The sequence below is a fragment of the Tachyglossus aculeatus genome, chromosome 11 (assembly GCF_015852505.1).
Source record: "Tachyglossus aculeatus isolate mTacAcu1 chromosome 11, mTacAcu1.pri, whole genome shotgun sequence".
Classification (NCBI taxonomy): domain Eukaryota; kingdom Metazoa; phylum Chordata; class Mammalia; order Monotremata; family Tachyglossidae; genus Tachyglossus; species Tachyglossus aculeatus.
In genome coordinates, this window is record NC_052076.1 from 64459535 (window position 1) to 64478803 (window position 19269).

At 44.1% G+C, this 19269-nt stretch overlaps 1 non-coding gene across 1 annotated transcript; it reads right to left on the reverse strand.

Moving 5' to 3' along the window:
• Positions 1–7866: 7866 nt before the first annotated feature.
• LOC119935270 lies at positions 7867–8004 on the reverse strand. The gene has a single exon (XR_005453156.1). It is a non-coding gene; the product is annotated as a small nucleolar RNA SNORA7 (small nucleolar RNA).
• Between the last annotated feature and the right edge of the window lie 11265 nt (positions 8005–19269).

Sequence of the window (19269 nt, forward strand, 5' to 3'; positions counted from 1 at the left end):
TTTGAAGGTGGGGAGAGTTGGTCTGTCATACATGGAGGGGGAAGGGAAAAACTTTACAACCTCCAAAGAACTCGAGCTACTGGTAAGAGACACCATCTCCATCCTTTTAACCTCAGACAAACTGCTTCCATTCACTTCAGTATGTTTTTCAAGACTGGCAGGGACTGGCAATCATTCTTGGTTGCCGTCCACAGGGTCTGATCATTTGGGTTCGTTTTCAGTTCTTTTTTCTTCCTCACAGAGCACATCAGAGCCCCACTGGGTGTTTTACCTGGGGGCACTGGGAGAAGAGGTGAAACACGGCCATTTGCTGTGCTGCTCATGGAAACTTTGCCAGATTTTGCTGCAGAAACTAGACTATTCCAACTGAAGCCACTGGCTTGGTGTAGGATGCTGAGCAAGTCATTTAATCTTTGGTGAAGTAGCTTGGCCTAGTGGCTAGAGCACGGGCCGAAGAGTCAGAAGAACCTTGTCCTAATCCCAGCTCTGCTGCTTGTCTGCTGCATGACCCTGAGCAAGTCATTTCACTTCTCTGCACCTCAGTTACCTCATCTGTAAAATGGGGATTAAGACTGTGAGCCCCAAGTGGGACATGGACTGCGTCCAACTCAATTATCTTCTATCTAGCCCAGCGCTTAGCCTGGCACATAGTAAGCACTTAAGAAATTCCATAAAAACGAAATCTCCTTGGACTTCACTGCCTCACCCGAAAAATGGGGATTATAGTGCCTGTTCTCCCTGCTTAGAATGTAAACCCCTTGTGGTGACAGGCCTATGCCTGACTCGATCATCTCCTATCTACCTCAGTGTTTGGCACAGAATAAGCACTGCATACGTTCCATACATATCAGTTATTGTCGTGAATATGAAGTTTGAGATTATCTGCAGATTTCGGCCATCAATTTTGATCTCTATTACCGTGGTAAATTGAGAGTTGAAACTATGCAAGAAGATGAGAAAATGTTGGGTGGTGTGGGGGAGGAATGAAAATCTGGCTGATTAACATTTCAATGTTTATAAATACATAAATCCAAGATGGCAAAGAACTGAAATATGTGGCCTTTAGACGAGGTACTATAAAACTGTCTTGGATAATTAACCTTTTTAAGAAGCAAGCATGTTCGGCACTTAATATCTGAAAAGGTGTAACGTAACAATAACGAGCTATAAATAAGGTGACTGAAAGCAGAGTTGCATTTTCCAAACTCATTACTGTGTATTGCAACTAATTAATTCATAATGTCACTGAATTGACACTTCGCTGTATTTGTATTAATGCAAATTACCTTTTAGCTCACATTAAAAGACAAGACACATTGAGCGGTTTGAACTTTTATAATGCTAACAACTCATAAAAAGCACAATAATAATTATTGTAGCAGTTTATTCGTGCTGCTCCAGATAAGATTATGTCAGCATTTCCATTTTACACTCTTTATTTTCCACAATTCATAATTCAGTCATTTAAAAAAAAATCACCCGTGCTGTAACTTAATGGCATGGCATGATCTGGGGAGGATTTGTGCCGCAGGTTTCAAAAATAACCTAGCTTAACGAATATGAAATTTTACAAGTGCAAGAAAAGGGCATGTGCTAGGCATCTCACCCTAGAGACGCCTGTGGGATTGTCCTAGACCCTACTCAGCCTTTCGACGAGACTGCCGTTCCCCTGACCAAAACAGATGGCTTTCTGTCTCATTCTCCGAGCTTCTTGCCGTTCCTTCCACCGCCTCCCTCTTTCATCTGCTTCTGAATCTCACCAGCCTTAAAAAAAGTACAAAAGTTCTTCTTGCCATCTAATTTAAATCTTTCGTGCTGTCGTGTAGGGTAAGACGGAGAAGAATTGGTCTCTTTCTTCTTGGCCTCTCACTTAATCGGGTTCGAAACTTTTAGGCTATATCAGGAGTGCAGCTCGCTGCCTAATTCCCACAGAGTTGTCCCTGCCTTTTGTGTCTGCGCCTGAAACTGAAGTAGTCAAAAATACGATGTCTGAAGGCTCTCACAAAGATAGGGAGAGACAGAGAGGGAGCTGATTAGTGCCACTGGCCTGGTCGTTCTCATACAGGCTCTTCCACTTTGCTGTGTGACCTTGGATGAGTCAATTAACTGGTTTCAACTTCTCTAGGCCTCACTTTCCTTGTCAGTATAAATGAGGAAAAGATACCTGTTCTCCCTCCTACCTAGACTTGTGAGCCTCACAGGAGAAGGAGACTGTGTCCAACCTGGTTATCTTGTCTCTACCCTGGTGCTTAGTACAGTGAGTGGCACATAATAAGCTCGCTGTGGGCAGGGAATGTGTCTGCCAACTCTGTTGTACTCTCCCAAGTGCTTAGTACGGTGCTCAGTAAAGGCCATGGATGATGATAAGCACTTGATGAGTATTATTATTATTATTATTATTTCCAGCCCTGCTCCTTCACTGAGCTGTGAAAACTTGGTGTACTCATCAATTCTTGATGATGATGGTCGGTGATGGTCTTCTAGGTATGGTTGCAGGTAGGTAGCAGGAAGAGAAGCGAATAATATCTCTCCTTGGAGAATGCCTTCTTTCATGTTGCAAGCCCCACCTTCCCTAAATTAATTTATCTGTCCTCAAATTGCAGCAGTAAACAATGGCATCACCCCCTTCAAGCCATCAAAAGGCTGCTTTACTAGAAACACACTGCAACAATCCAACAACAAAAATGAATTTCCACTCCCCCATCTAATGCCATGATCCGCCTCATTCTCTAACATGTAATACGGTGGTTTGCACATAGTAAGTGCTTAATAAATGCCATTATTAATATTTAATAATAATAATTATAATAATTGTGGTACCTGTTAAGTACTTACTATGTGCCAAGCACTGTTCTAAGCTCTAGGGTAGGTACAAAGTACTGAGTACACAGTCCCTGTCCCACATGGGGCTCACACTCTTAATATCCATTTTCCAGATGAGGCAACGGGGGCCCAGAGAAGTTAAGTTACTTGCCCAAGGTCACACGGCACACAAGTGGAGGAGCTAGGATTGGAACCCAGGTCATGCTGATTCCCAGGCCTGGGCTCTAGCCACTAAGCCTGGATGCTTCTCTACCCCTCTTTGTTCATTTTTAAAACATCACAGAATACGTTTCCATTGTCCTCCTGGCTACAGTCAGGAGTCAAAAATGCCTCAAATGGTGGGGAGGAGTTGAATCATGAAATGCCTGGACAGGCAGCCTGCAAATTCAAATTTAATGCACATTTGTTTGATGGGCACAAGCAGACCAATGTCTCCTAATGGTGGGAAAGTGGAGTTCTGGGACACCTTGGGCCCAGAATGTAAATCAGGTGGCAGCATAGAAAAGATTTATCAATCGTACAATTCAATTTTTCAGAGTAAAGTATTTTGATTCCCATCACCGCTCATCACGGCAAGCGTTTAAGAATATGTGCATTTCTTAAACCACCGGGATGCCATTTTGCCCAACATATACGTTGTAGTAGATGGAACGAGACGATTATGGGCTCTGAGGCAATGAACCGATTTGGGAGAATTTGGATTAGATAATCTGAGGGAGATGGCAGTTGTGAAGAGAGAGTCTAAAAGGGAAGGAGACAGGTGAACACTAATGTAAGAGCTGAATAGGATGGGGAGATTGAAAAGGGCCTGAAGAGCTGGGAAGCTTTGCTCAAAATGAGTGGGAGTAATGGTTTATGTTCACAAGAGAAATCTAGAACAAGGGAGCTCTAATAAAACTGAGTTTAATGTCATTCCTATTTCTCTCTTGTGATCCTCCAGAAATTCGTTACTGTGAGGCTTCAAACATGCCAAATACTAACAATTATTAATAATTATGGTATTTGTTAGGCACTTACTAGATGCCAGGCACTATATCAAATGCTAGTAAATACACGTCCAGGGGATCGGCCGCTTCGACCCCAAGATGAGAGCCTGACCAACTCTCCTTTCAAATCTGGCTCCTAAACTCCACAAATTTTGCTTCCGATTTGCTTCCCAATTACCAGCCTTCATACTCTTTTGGCTCCACGCACTCCCTCTCACCATCGATCCACATCCCCTTTCATTCCATCGTGTTTATTGAGCGTTCACTGTATGCAGAGCTTCGGGAAGGCTGGAGGGCTTTGAGGTGAAAGGGAATTTGCAGAGTTATCCATCCGACGAGTTGGCAAGCTGGCTCTCTGTGGCGGATGCCAGAGCCGGTGCCACCCTTGGGATGCTCATCATGAGAAGGCCTCACCCATCTGGTTGTGTTCAGAGAGTTTGCTAAGACAAAGCTCTTGCAGGTGGGGAATGCATCCCTTTATCCATTCTTTCATTCATTCGATTGTATTTACTGAGCGCTTACTGTATGGAGAGCACTGTACTAAGTGCTTGAAAAGAAGAATTCCGTAATAAAGAGACACAATCCCTGCCCACACCGGGTTTACAGTCTGTTCCAAGAGCTTACTACAGTGCTCTGCACACAGTAAGGGCTCAATAAATGTGATCGACCGACTTACTGGCAACATAGCAGTGGAGCAGTTCTTTGCTCATTGCGGGCAGGGAATATGTCTGTTTATTGATCTATTTTACTCTCCCAAGTACTTACTGCAGTGCTCCGCACACATTAAGTGCTCTGATTGACTGACTGGCTGGCAACTTAGTAATGGAGCAGCGGTTTGCTCGCTGTGGACGGGGATCATGTCTGCTAACTCTGTAGGACTGTCCTCTCCCAAGTGTTTACACAGTGCTCTGCGCACTGTAAGTGCTCAATAAATACCACTGATGGATTGTTCGTTTATGTTTGTTTGTGGTATCTGTTAAGTGCTTACTATGTGCCAGGTACTGTTCTAAGTGCTGGGGTAGATACAAGTTAATCAGGTTGGACACAGTTCCTGTCCCACATGGTCTCAATCCCCGGAGGCACAGAGAAGTGAAGTGACTTGCCCAAGGTCACACAGCACACAAGGGACTAGAACCCAGGTCCTTCTGACCCCAAGCTCGTGCTCCATCCCCTAGGCCAGGCTGCTTCTTACTGCTTGATGTGTTCTTAAATATGGCGTAGCTCTGGGATTGAAATTTTCACTAACGACATGTTTAAAACCACCGTTTCCACTCACTGCCCCCCTTGGTATCTCTGCACCGATTTTTCGATACATGGCTTCAACTTTTCCTCACACATCATTCTCACCCCGCAGTGCTCCAGCTTTAGCATTCACTGGACCAATCATTAGTTATCTGGGCTCAAATTTGACAAATTAAATTGCAGGGAATTAAATAAGTTGAAGATCAATAATATTTGAATGATCAATTAATCATTCCCTGTAATTAAAACTACCAAATCCTAGTAGCTTCCATTTACATTTTATTGCACAATTTCTAATTTAGAGCTTTCAGGCAATTGTATTGATTGGTGGCATACTTATCATACCTGGTAATCAAATAATTTATTAATCAGCCCCTCTTTATAGGATATCTCATTTAATTATCAAAGCCTGGTACTCAAGAGAGGGATTTATTGAGCTATTGATGTTTTCTTTGCCAGGCTGCCGGGTAAGAGGTCTGTGATGTTAGACAAACTTTCCTTCAAATAGGTTTTGGGGACAAACATTTATGCTACAGGTAAACATAGGCACTTAAAGCATTCTTCAAATATATATTTTAACTTTAATCTTCCTCAAAAAGGTGTTCTTTTCAACTTCATTGCTACTTGTAGAAGCACTCTTGAGATCTTCAGATGAAAGGGGCAAGAAGTGCAAATTGTTGCTACCCTTGTTATTATCTGGAAATACAAATTAAATACCAAGTAGATTACAATCTTGTTCTCGGCTGGCATCAATTTTGAAGTAAGCCCAAACAAAGCTTCTCATTCAACCTATGATTTAGTATTTCATTGCAAAATTTGGAATGGCAGTGGCTGATTTAGCTTCCACTAATGGTCTCTGTAGATTTCTGTAAAAGCAAAGATGACATGTAATTTTATGAAACAGCTCAACACACCCGTGTATTGGGCAGCTATTCTTCTCCCTCATTTCCCTACCGCGTATTCTCTGCTTCCGTGAGTCAGTCAAAGATGCTCAGGGCGTTTCATGTGCCCTTGCCTGGCTTTCTTCCTCTCAACATTGGGGTGGAAAGTAGGGGGTAATAAAGCTAAATGGGGACATCCTCTAAAATTCTGTCGAAGCAGGGATAGCTGTGGAGCAGTTTGTCCTAGTGGGATACCACATACCATGATTAATATTATTATTATTATTACCCGGGGAAAAGAGCATGGTCCTGCGAGTCAGAGAGCCTGCGTTCTTTTTCTGGCTCCACCATTTGCTTGCTGTGTGACCTTGGACAAGTCATTTGACTTCTCTTTCCTCATCTGTAAAACTGGGATTAAATAGCTGTTCTTTCTCCTACTTAGACTGTGGAGACCCATGTCGAAAAGGACTGTGTCTAACCTGACCTGTTCTGACTAATCTGGTGGTTAGAACAGTGTCTGACACATATTAAGTACTTGACAAAAACCTAATTGATCAATTAGTTCCTGAAGTAGCTTCATTCAAGCCAAACACTGTACTAAGCTCCAGGGTAGATTATGTTGCCAATTTGTACTTCCCAAGCGCTTAGTACAGTGCTCTGCACATAGTAAGCACTCAATAAATACGATTGATGATATAGTAGAAACGCTTTGAATCCGGTCCCTGTCCTACATGGGGTTCACAACCTGAGGGGGAAGGAGAACAGGTATCTTATCCCCATTTTTATAGATGAAGAAACTGAAGCACAGAGAAGTTAAGAGGCCAGGTAATTCATTCATTCATTCATCCACTCAATTGTATTTATTAAGTGCTTATTGTGTGCAGTGAACTGTACCAAGTGTTTGGGAAAGTACAACAATTGAGTCACAATCCCTGCCCGCAACAAGCTCACAGTCTAGAAGGGGGAGACAGACATCAAAACAAATAAACAGACACCAATATAAATTAATAAAATTACAGATATATACATAAGTGCTGTGGGGCTGGGAGACGGGAGCAAGTCAGGGAGACACAGAAGGGAGTGGGAGATGAGGAAAGATGAGGCTTAGTGTGGGAAGGCCTCTTGGAGGAGATGTGTCTTCAGTGTTTTCAGGTGTGGCTTTGAAAAGGGGGAGAGTAACTGTCTGGCAGATTTGAGGAGGAAGGGCATTACAGGCCAGGTAATAATAATAATAATAACAATAATAATAATAATAATAATAATAATAAATTGTGATAGTTTTTTAAGCTCTTTTTCTGTGCCAAGCCCTGTTCTAAGCACGGGTACAGATACAAGATAATCAAGTTGGACACAGTCCCTGTCCCACATGCGGCTCACAGTTTTAATCCCCATTTTACACATCAGGGACCCGAGGCACAGGGAAGTGAAGTGGCCTGGTCACACCTGTGACATGTGGCAGAGCCAGGATTCGAATCCACATTCTCTGACTCCGAGGCCCATGCTTTGTCCACTAGACCATGCTACTTCCCTAAGTTATGCTTCTTCTCCCCCGAGCTCAAGATGATGTGTCGCTTTAACCCAACTGATGCTCTGACCCGAAGCAACTAGCAGAGTTGGTTCCCTTTCTCACCCTTCTGCCAGCTTATCTGAATTCTTGAGACACCCTGAAACCCTCCAGGTCAGTCCAGAGGTGGAGGGCTTGGATTTTGAGTCTTGTTTATGCATCGAGTCGTCTCCGAGCCATAGAGACATTACAGACAATTCTGTCCCAGAATACCCAACTGACATCTGCAATCGTTCTGGTAGTGTATCCGTAGTGTTTTCTCAGTAAAAATCCAGAAGTGGTTGATCATTGCCTCCTTCCGGGCAGTAAACCTGAGTCTCCCCCCTCGACTCTCTCCCATGCCGCTGCTGCCCAGCATGGGTGAGTTTTGACTTATAGCAGATTGCCTTCCACTCGCTAGCCACTGCCCAAGCTAGAAATGGAATGGGTAGGCCTCTTCTTGACTCTCCCTCCCATAGTCAAGTCTGGTAGAGTACTGGAAACTCTCCAGGTGCGACCCTGAGAGGGGCCGGTTCTTGAGTAGGGGGTCAAAAGAGTTAAAATTCATTTATTCATTCAATCGTATTTACTGAACATTTACTGTGTGCAGAGCCCTGTACTAAGTGCTTGGGAAAGTACAATACAATAATAAACGGTGACATTCCCTGTCCACAACGAGCTCACAGTCTAGTGGGGAGGGGAGACAGACATCAATACAAATAAATAAAATTTTGGATATGTACATAAATGCTTCAGGCTGGGAGTGGGGAAGGGAAATGTTCTCTGTCCATTGGATGGCTATCCAAAGGGTTTGTATTGTACTTTCCCAAGCTTTTAGTAGAATGCTCTGCACACAGTAAGAGCTCAATAAATTCCACTCATTGATTTTTGTTTTTAATCGTATCTGTTAAATGCTTACTATATGCCAGACACTGGGGTAGATATAAGCTAATCGGGTTGAACACAGCTATGTCCCACATGGGGCTCACAGTCTTAATCCTCATTTTATTTACTCATTCATTCAATCGCATTTATTGAGCACTTGCCGTAAAGCACTGTACTAAGCACTTGGAAAGAACAATTCAGCAACAGAGACAATCCTTACCTAACAACAGGCTCACAGTCTAGAAGGGGGAGACAGGCAACAAAACAAAACAAGTAGACAGACATCAATAGCATTAAAATAGATAAATAGAATTATAGATATATACACATTTTACAGATGAGGTCCTCGAGGCACAGAGAAGCCAAGTGGCTTGCCCCAGGTCACACAGCTTGCGTGTGGTAGAGCTGGGATTAGAACCCAGGTCCTCTGACTCCCAGACTTTTGCTTTTTTCCACTGGGGCACACTGTTGCTCTTGGTGATTGATTGAAAGTAAACCAGATTCCTGGAACGGGAGCCGGGCCATGGTGGACCCGTCGAAAGCCTGTCTGTTCTGAACAGTGCTTGGCACATTCATTCAATCGTATTTAATGATAATGATGGCATTTATTAAGTGCTTACTATGTGCAAAGCACTGTTCTAAGCGCTGGAGAGGTTACAAGGTGATCAGGTTGTCCCACAAGGGGCTCACAATTTTAATCCCCATTTGACAGATGAGGCAACTGAGGCACGGAGAAGTTAAGTGACTTGCCCAAAGTCACACAGCTGACAATTGTCAGAGGCGGGATTTGAACCCATGACCTCTGACTCCAAAGCTCGTGCTCCTTCCACTGAGCCATGCTGCTTCTCGATAGTAAGTACTTCACAAATACCAACGTTATTATTATTGCGGGGAGGGATAGGGCCACCAAAATGAAGCTGTTCAAACCAAGAAACAGTCAGGGAACCACTAACTTTATTTTGTTAGTATGTTTGGTTTTGTTCTCTGTCTCCCCCTTTTAGACTGTGAGCCCACTGTTGGGTAGGGACTGTCTCTATATGTTGCCAACTTGTACTTCCCAAGCGCTTAGTACAGTGCTCTGCACACAGTAAGCACTCAATAAATACGATTGATTGATTGATTGATTAGCTGGGATGGAGGAGGGCAACTCTGCGGTTTCCCAGGCTGGGCCAAAGATCCCGTGTCCTGCGGCTGAGATATTACTAATCATGATAATTATGGTATTTGTTAAGCCCTTGATATGTGCCAGACACTGTACTAAGCGCTGGTATAGGGGCAGCCGCTGAAAAGCGGGCAGCTTTCCCCAGTCCTCACCCCAAAGTCGTCCCACACACAGACACACACACACACTCACACTTCACTGTGAAACAATTCCCAAAAGATGGGGCGATCCATCATCTATGCCATTCAATCAATCTATGCCATTCAATCAATCAATCAATCAATCAGTCGTATTTATTGAGCGCTTACTGTGTGCAGAGCACTGTACTAAGCGCTTGGGAAGTACAAGTTGGCAACATAAATTTCCAGAAATTTCCGCCTTTCCCACCCTAAGCGTATAGGAGCCGGCTCTGGAGCTACCACTGTCAAGTTGCCGCTTGGAGTTTAGTTTGTCTCCCGGCTCAACTAATCAATTAATCAATCAAGCATATTCACTGAGTGCTTACTGTGTGCAGAGCACTGTCCTAAGCGGTTGGGTGAGTATGGCCTGGGTGTCAGAAGGTCATGTTAGGTATTTGTTGGTATTTGTTAGGGAAGCAGCGTGGCTCAGTGGAAAGAGCACAGGCTTGGGAGTCAGAGGTCATGGGTTCTAATCCCGGCTCCCCCACGTCTGCTTTGTGACCGTGGGCAAGTTACTTAACTTCTCTGAGCCTCAGTTACCTCATCTGGAAAATGGGGACTAAGATTGTGAGCCCCACGTGGGACAACGTGATCACCTTGTATCCCCCCAGTGCTTGAAACAGTGCTTTGCACATAGTAAGTGCTTAACAAATGCCATTATTATTATTATGTACTCTAATCCTGCCTCTGCCACATGTCTGCTGTATGATCTTGGGTAAGTCACTTAACTTCTCTGTGCCTCGGTTCACTCATCTGTAAAACAGAGATTGAAACTGTGAGCCCTAAGTGGGACAAGGGGTGTGTCCAACCCGATTTGCCTGTATCCACCCCAGTGTTTAGTTCAGTGCCTGACACATGATAATTATGGGATTTGTTAAGCGCTTACTACTTGCCAAACACTGTTCTAAGCGCTGGCACCAAACAAATACGACAGTCGTTATTATTATTACATTGTAAGAGAGTTAGTAGACCTGTTCCCTGCCCATGATGAGCTTACAGTCTAGAGGGAATGAAAGAACAGACACACGTGTTTACGGATAGTTCAATCATTTTCCTGTCTAGAGGCAGGGGTGCTGATGTAATGAATAATCATAATAATAATAATAATTATAATAAGCATAATGATAGTGCTTGTTAAGTGCACTTAACACTGCAATTATGTGCCAAGCAATGTTCTAAGCACTGGGGTAGATACAAGTTAATCAGGTTGGACACAGTCCCTGTCCCACATGGGGCTCACGGTCTTCATCTCCATTTTACAGTTGAGGTAACTGAGGCACGGAGAAGTTAAGTGACTGGCCCAAGGTCACACAGCAGAGAAGTGGTGGAGATGGGATTGGAACCCAGATCCTTCTGACTCCCAAGCCCGTGCGCTATCCACTAAGCCACACTGCTGCTCATGTTAACCACTTGGAGGTCTTTCCAGCTATAATATTCTACGAGTAAGAGATTCTTTGAGATGTTCACCCTTTTTGTCTCAGAGACTGTGAACCCGCTGTTGGGGAGGGACCGTCTCTATATGTTGCGGACTTGTACTTCCCAAGCGCTCAGTACATCATCATCATCAATCGTATTTATTGAGCGCTTACTATGTGCGGAGCACTGTACTAAGCGCTTGGGAAGTACAAATTGGCAACATATAGAGACAGTCCCTACCCAACAGTGGGCTCACAGTCTAAAAGGGGGAGACAGAGAACAAAACCAAACATACTAACAAAATAAAATAAATAGAATAGATATGTACAAGTAAAATAAATAAATAAATAGAGTAATAAATATGTACAAACATATATGCATATATACAGGTGCTGTGGGGAAGGGAAGGAGGTAAGATGGGGGGGATGGAGAGGGGGGCGAGGGGGAGAGGAAGGAGGGGGCTCAGTCTGGGAAGGCCTCCTGGAGGAGGTGAGCTCTCAGTAGGGCCTTGAAGGGAGGAAGAGAGCTAGCTTGGCAGATGGGCAGAGGGAGGGCATTCCAGGCCCGGGGGATGACGTGGGCCGCACTCAGTAAGCTCTCAATAAATATGATTGAATGAATGACTCTCCAGCAACAAGTACTGGCTGAGGAACCCAGGATGGCAAGAGAGCCGAAGCTGTTGGGAGGAGCTGAAGAGATTTGCTTCAGGGAAGCGGAGGGCAAGAGGTGGGACCTAACAATAATTATGGCATTTACTAAGTGCTTACTCTGTGCCACTCTACTAAGCGCTGAGGCTGATACAGCATGATCAGGTCCCACCTGGGGTTGTCTAAGTAGGAGGGCGACAGGGATTGAATCCCCATTTGGCAGACCTGTATATATGTATATATGTTTGTACATATTTATTACTCTATTTATTTATTTTACTTGTACATATCTATTCTATTTATTTTATTTTGTTAGTATGTTTGGTTTTGTTCTCTGTCTCCCCCTTTTAGACTGTGAGCCCACTGTTGGGTAGGGACTGTCTCTATATGTTGCCGACTTGTACTTCCCAAGGGCTTAGTACAGTGCTCTGCACACAGTAAGCGCTCAATAAATACGATTGATTGATTGAGACACAGAGAATTTAAGCAACTCTCCCAAGGTCACACAGTAGGCAAGCAGAATTAGAACCCAGGGCCTCTGACTTCTAGTCCTGTGCTCTTTCCACTTAGCCATGAGCATGGGGCTGGGCATCTGGGGATGTGGGTTCAAATCTCAGCTCATCCACTTGCCTGCTGTGTGACCTCGACCAAGTCACTTAACTTCTCTGTGCCTCAGTTTCCTCCTCTGTAAAGTGGGGATTCAGTACCTGTTCTCCCTCCTTCTCAGACTGTGAGCCCGGTGTGGGACAAGGACTGATTCTGACCTGGTTGTCTGGCATCTTCCCCAGCGCTTAGAACAGTGCTTGGCACCTAGTAAGCGCTTAATACCCCTGGGAGGGATGGCAGGGCAGAACTCTCTCCCCCTCATCCACCCCGTAGGGCTGAAGTCCCAATCAATCAATCAATCAATCGTATTTATTGAGTGCTTACTGTGTGCAGAGCACTGTACTAAGCCCTGCCTCCTCAGTCTTCCCAAGGAGCTCTGTCAGTAACTGCAGGGAAGTGGTGGCATAGACTGTATTGGGGAGGAAAGGTGAAAAGTTTAGTTCTGGAGATATTTTATTGTGATCTATGGAGTCCCCTTGGCATAAAGCACCTGAGCAAAAGGTATAAAGGGGAGATGGGTTGGCCAGGGAGAGATCAAACACATCTTGAGATCAGAGAGAAGTTAATTGTTGATTCTGTCTCCCTTCTCTCTGGGTTCCCTGGGGGAGATCTTGGTAATAAAAATAATAATAATAATGGTCTTTCTTAAACACTTTTTATGTGCCAGACGCTGTATTAAACACTGGGGTAGGTACAAGGAAATCGGGTTTGACACAGTCCTTGCCCCACATAGGGCCAGCAGTCTGAATCGCCATTTTCCAGAAGAGGTAACTGAGTCACAGAGAAGTGAAGTGACTTGCACAAGGTCGCACAGCTCACAAATGTCGCAGCCTCTGATCACTGGTAATCTTCAGGATGCCTATGGTCAGTTTCCAGGAGCCTCATTTGAAATAGGCACATGAAGCATTGCCCCCACACCCTAATTTATTCTTACACTTAACTATTTGGGTGGTAGTGTTGGATACTTAATAAGCCCCTAATCAATCAATCAATCAATCATATTTATTGAGCACTTACTGCGTGCAGTGCACTGTACTAAGCGCTTGGGAAGTACAAGTTGGCAACATATAGAGACGGTCCCTACCCAATAGTGGGCTCACAGTCTAGAAGGGGGAGACAGAGAACAAAACCAAACATATTAACAAAATAAAATAAATAGGATAGATATGTACAAGTAAAATAAATAAATAGAGTAATAAATATGTACAAACATATATACAGGTGCTGTGGGGAAGGGAAGGAGGCAAGACGGGGTGATGGAGAGGGGGACGTGGGGGAGAGGAAGGAGGGGGCTCAATCTGGGAAGGCCTCCTGGAGGAGGTGATTACAACAACAAAAACACACCGGAATGGCCCCCAAATGAGGTGATGAAGTCTCTTTCTCTGGAGAGTTTTATGAATCAATCAATCAAGCTTGGAGAAGCAGAGTGGCTTAGTGGAAAGAGCATGGGCTTGGGGGTCACAGGTCATGGGTTCTAATTTCGGCTCCACCATTTATCAGCTGTGTGACTTTGGACAAGCCACTTAACTTCTCTGTGCTTCAGTTACCTCATCCGTAAAATGGGAATTAAGACTGTGAGCCCCACATAGGGACAACCTGATTAACTTGTATCTACCCCAGTCCTTAGAACGGTGTTTGGCACATAGTAAGTGCTTAACAAATACCATCATTATTATTATTATTTTATGGTATTCATTTAGAGCTTACTTCATGCCAGACACTGTACTAATAACTCTGGGATAGAGAAAAGCTAATCAGGTTGCAAATAGTCCATGTCCCACATGGGGCTCACCGTATGAATCCCCATTTTACAGATGGGGCAACTGAGGCACAGAGAAAATAAATTACTTGCCCAAGGTCACACATTATCGCGTGCTTTCTGAGTGCAGAGCACTGTACTAAGTGCTTGAGAGAGTACAGTATAATGAAGATGGACACCAGGTTTATGGATAGTTAATCATTTTTCTGTCTGGAAGCGGGAGTTTGGACCTAATGAACGCTTCAGGATCTTTCCAGTTGAAATATTCTATGAGACTCTATAAGCCCAAGGTGTGGTGGATAAAGAGGAAGGGAAGGAGGAGTCAAATTTTAGTCATTCAGCAATAAGTTTAAGTCACCACGGTTGGCCCATAATCACCTTTTATGCAAGGAAAGCACTGTCATATAGGACTTTACCGTGGCTTTGGTTCTTCACAATATCACGCACGCTGACTGAGACTTGAAAATAAATGGCATCGATAGGATCATAAAACTTTGGGTACAAGGAGTATTTGCCCCTTGGGATTTGTAGTTGAGCTGGATTGCTTTATAAAAGAATCTGGAAATATCTGGAAATGGATCGCGGGTCTAGAGAGAGCGTGGCTTTCAGAGAGCCGAGAAAATTTTGAGGGGAAAAGGTTAAAATTAAAACACCAGAGATTTGGCTGTTTTGGTGACCTCCGCGATGAGATGTATGCCACCCGATAGGTGCCTCACTGAAAAGGAAACCGATCAGCTTTTAAACAAAGCCTGCAAATGAATCACCCTTAATGAATGTGACTAATGCATTGAAGGACTACCAATTAAAATATTAACATATCTGGTTCCCTCCTCCCTGGTTAATTTCTGTTCCCCTTTAGCATTACCATTGCTAAAAGAAACAGGAAACCCGTGTTGCTGAAATAGAGGAGCAGCGTATCCTAGTGGGTAGACCGAGAGGCCGGAGTCCTGAATTCTAATCCCTCCTCTTGCCACTAGCCTGCTGTGTGACCTCGGAGAAGTCTCTGAACTTCTCTGGGCTTCAGTTTCCTCATCTGTAAATTTGGGATATAATCCCTGCGGGAGAGGGACTGGATCTGATTATCAGCTCTTGGCACCGAGTAAGTGCTTAACGACTGTTGTTGTCGCCTTATGATGTCGAGTCGTAGCGACACCACGGACACATCTCTCCCAGAACGCCCCACCTCCATCGGCAATCGTTCTGGTAGTGGATCCGCAGGGTTTTCTTGGTAAAAATCCAGAAGCAGTTTACCATTGTCTCCTTCCGCGCAGTAAACTTGAATCTCTCCCCTCGACTCTCTCCCATATTGCTTCTGCCCAGCGTGGGTGAGTTTTGACTTGTAGCATGTTGTCTTCCACTCACTAGCCACTGCCCAAGCTAGGAATGGAATGGTTAGGCCTCTGCTTGACTCTCCTTCCCTTAGCCGAGACTAGTAAAGTACTGGAAACTCTTCCAATACTAATAATAATAATAATAATAACATTTATTAAGCACTTATTATGTGCAAAGCACTGTTCTAAGCCCTGGGGAGTTTCCAAGGTGATCAGGTTGTCCCATGGGGGGCTCACAGTCTTAATCCCCATTTTACAGATGAGGGAACTGAGGTCCAGAGAAGTGAAGCGACTTGCCCAAAGTCACCCAGCTGACAATTGGCGGAGCCGGGATTTGAACCCGTGACCTCTGACTCCAAAACCCGGGCTCTTTCTAGTGAGCCACGCTGCTTCTCCAAGACTGCTTCGGCTTCTGCTTCTAGACTGCTCGCCTGTCGGTGGGTAGGGATCGTCTCTATTCGTTGCTGAATTGTACTTTCCAAGCGCTTAGTCCAGTGCTCCGCACACAGTAAGCACTCAATAAATACAATCGAATGAATGAATGAATGACGCCGAGTGGTGGAATAACAAATACCACTATTATAATTACTACTATTATCACTAATAATCAAAAAAAGGTATTTTAACAAGCTCAAATTTGGGCCACATCTATAGACCTAGAATGGCTGACAACACCATCTTTCATTCATGCAATCGTATTTATTGAGCGCTTACTGTGTGCAGAGCGCTGTACTAAGCGCTTAAGCATAAGCATCTTTCTCATTGCATAGAAGAACCATGGTGAATGTGCCATGTGTGATTTTTTTTCTGTGAGAGAAAGTTGAAATGAAAAATGTGGAGAGTGCTGAGAGCAAACTAACAGCCCAGGCTAGAAATAATAATAATAATAATAATAATGGCATTTGTTAAGCGCTTACTATGTGCAAAGCAGTGTTCTAAGCGCTGGAAAGACTGTGAGCCCCTGTTGGGTAGGGACCGTCTCTATACGTTGCCAACTTGGACTTCCCAAGCGCTTAGTACAGTGCTCTGCACACAGTAAGCGCCCAATAAATACGATTGAATGAATGAATGAATGGAAATAAAATACTTGAGGATGGTTGTTTTGCCTTTAGACGAAAGATGAGGTTAAAAATGAGATAAAGGACTTGATGCGTTGGTATTTTATCTGGCTGCAACCAAAATTTTGAATCCTTTAACTTTTCTGGATTTTAGTATAGTGTCTATCATTTTTTCTACTGTAGTTGGTACTTTGAAAACTTCATCTCCGTGAAATGGGGAGAACTGTTTGGGTCTCGATCAGTCACAGGAGGGACGGGAGCTACGTAGACAATACAGGAAAGGGGCCTGGAGCCATGTTTCTTCAAGGAAGATGTCAAGTGACATGAGAAGCGGTGTTGCCCAGTGCATAGCACAGGAGCCTGGGATCCGGAAGGACCTGGGTTCTAATTCCAGCTTCACCACTGTGTGCTGCGTGAACTTGGGCAAATCACTTAACTTCACCGTGCCCCAGATACCTCATCTGTGAAATGGGTATTAAGGCTGTGGGTCTTATTCTTTAATTCATTCAACTGCATTTATTGAGCACTTACTCTTTGCAAAGGACTGCACTGAGCACTTGGGAGTTGCTGCCAACTTGTTGGCAATATGTTGCCAACGTATTGCTGCCAATATGTTGCCAACTTGTACTTCCCAAGCGCTTAGTACAGTGCTCTGCACACAGTAAGCGCTCAATAAATACGATTGATGATGATGATGATGAGAGTAAATTATAACAATAAGACGACATATTCCCAGCCCACAACAAGCCTATGGTATAGAGGGGAAGACGGACATTAACATAAATAAATTTCAAATGCGGGACTTAAGTGCCATCTGCTACAAATCAAAACTCCCCTGTGCTGGGCAGCAGAGGCATAGGAGAGAGTCAAGAGCAGGGACTCAAGTTTACTGCGCGGAAGGCGACAAAGGTAAACCATTTCTGTATTTTTACCAAGAAAACTGTATGGATACACGTACCAGGAAGATTGCGGATGAAGGTGGGCGTTCCGGGAGAGATGTGTCCATGGCGTCTCTATGGATCAGAAACGACGACAGCATAAGACAAGACTTAGGTGCTGTGGGGTTGTGAGGTGGAATGAATAAAGGGAACAAGTCAGGGAGACGCAGAAGGGAGAGGAAGCAGACGAAAGGGAGGGCAATTATCTTGCATTTACCCCAGCACTTCGTACAGTGTGCTTAAAAAATACAATTAAAAGAAAAATGACTGTAGACTAGACTGTAAGCTCATTGTGAGCAGGGCATGTGCCTATCAGCTGTTGCATTGTACTCTTCTAAGAGCTTAGTTCAGTACTCTGCACGTAGTGAAACCTCAATAAACGTCGCTGATGATGAAATGACTGCATAGGTGCTCGCCATCTCTGTCAGCTCGTTGTGGGCAGGGAATGTGCCTGTTTATTGTCATACTGTAATAATTATAATAGTAATGATGGTATTTGTTAAGCACTTACTATGTGCCAAGCACTGTTCTAAGCGCTAGGGTAGATACAAGACAATCAGGTTGACCCACATGGGACTCACAGTCTTAATCCCCATTTTCCAGATGAGGTAACCGAGGCACAGAGAAGTTAAGTGACTTTCCCAAAGTCACACAGCAGACAAGTGGTGGAGCTGAGATTAGAACCCATGATCTCTACCTCCCAAACCCGTGCTCTTTCCACTAAGCCACCAGGCGCCTAGTACAATGCTGTGTATACAGTTAGAGTGCAATAAATACTCGCCACTTGTCTGCTGTGTGACTTGGGCAAATTATTTCACTTTTCTGTGCCTGTTACCTCATCTGTAAAATGGAGATGGAGACTGTGAATCTCACGTCGGATTGGGACTGCATCCAACACAATTTACTTGTATCCGCCCCAGCGTTTAGTACAGAGTCTGGCACATAGTAAGTGTCCACTCCCTCCTGGGTGGCCCTGACTTGCTCCCTTTGATCTTCCCCCCCCTCCCAGCCCCACAGAACTTATGTCCATAGCTGTAATTTATTTATTTGTAATGATGTCAGTCTCCCCACCCCTAGATGGTAAGCTTGTTGTGGGCAGGGACTGTGTCTGTTTATTGTTGTATTGTACTGTCCCAAGTGCTTAGTACAGTGCTCTGCACACAGTAAGCTCTCAATAAATATAATTAAATGAAGAAATGAACAAAGACCATAATTATTAGGATTACAATTTAATGAGTGAATGGCTGACTCTAGACTGTAAACCCAGTGTGGGCAGGGACTATGCTCTTTCCACTAAGCCATGCTGCTTCTCTTCTTGTACTTTCCAAGAGCTTAATACAGTGCTCTGCCCACAGTAAGCGCTCAGTAAATACGAATGCCTAATTGCCTAGTGGATAGAGCCTGAGCCTGGGTGTCGGAGGTCATGGGTTCGAATCAAATACCGTAATTGTTTTTCCCTTCTAGACTGTGAGCCCACTGTGGGTAGGGACTGTCTCCATTTGTTCCTGAATTGTACTTCCCAAGCAGTTGGTACAGTGCTGTGAACACAGGAAGCGCTCAATAAATATGACTGACTGACTGACTGACTGACTGGCTGATTGAATGAATGACAGACTGACTGTATGAATGAATAAATGACTGAATGAATGAATGAATGAATGAGTGAATGCATGCATGCATGCATGAATGAATGAATGAATGAGTGAATGCATGCATGCATGAATGAATGTTTGCATGGGTAAATGACTGAGTGACTGAATGAAAGAATGACTGAATTAATGCTTGTACGTATTTATTACTCTATTTATTTTAT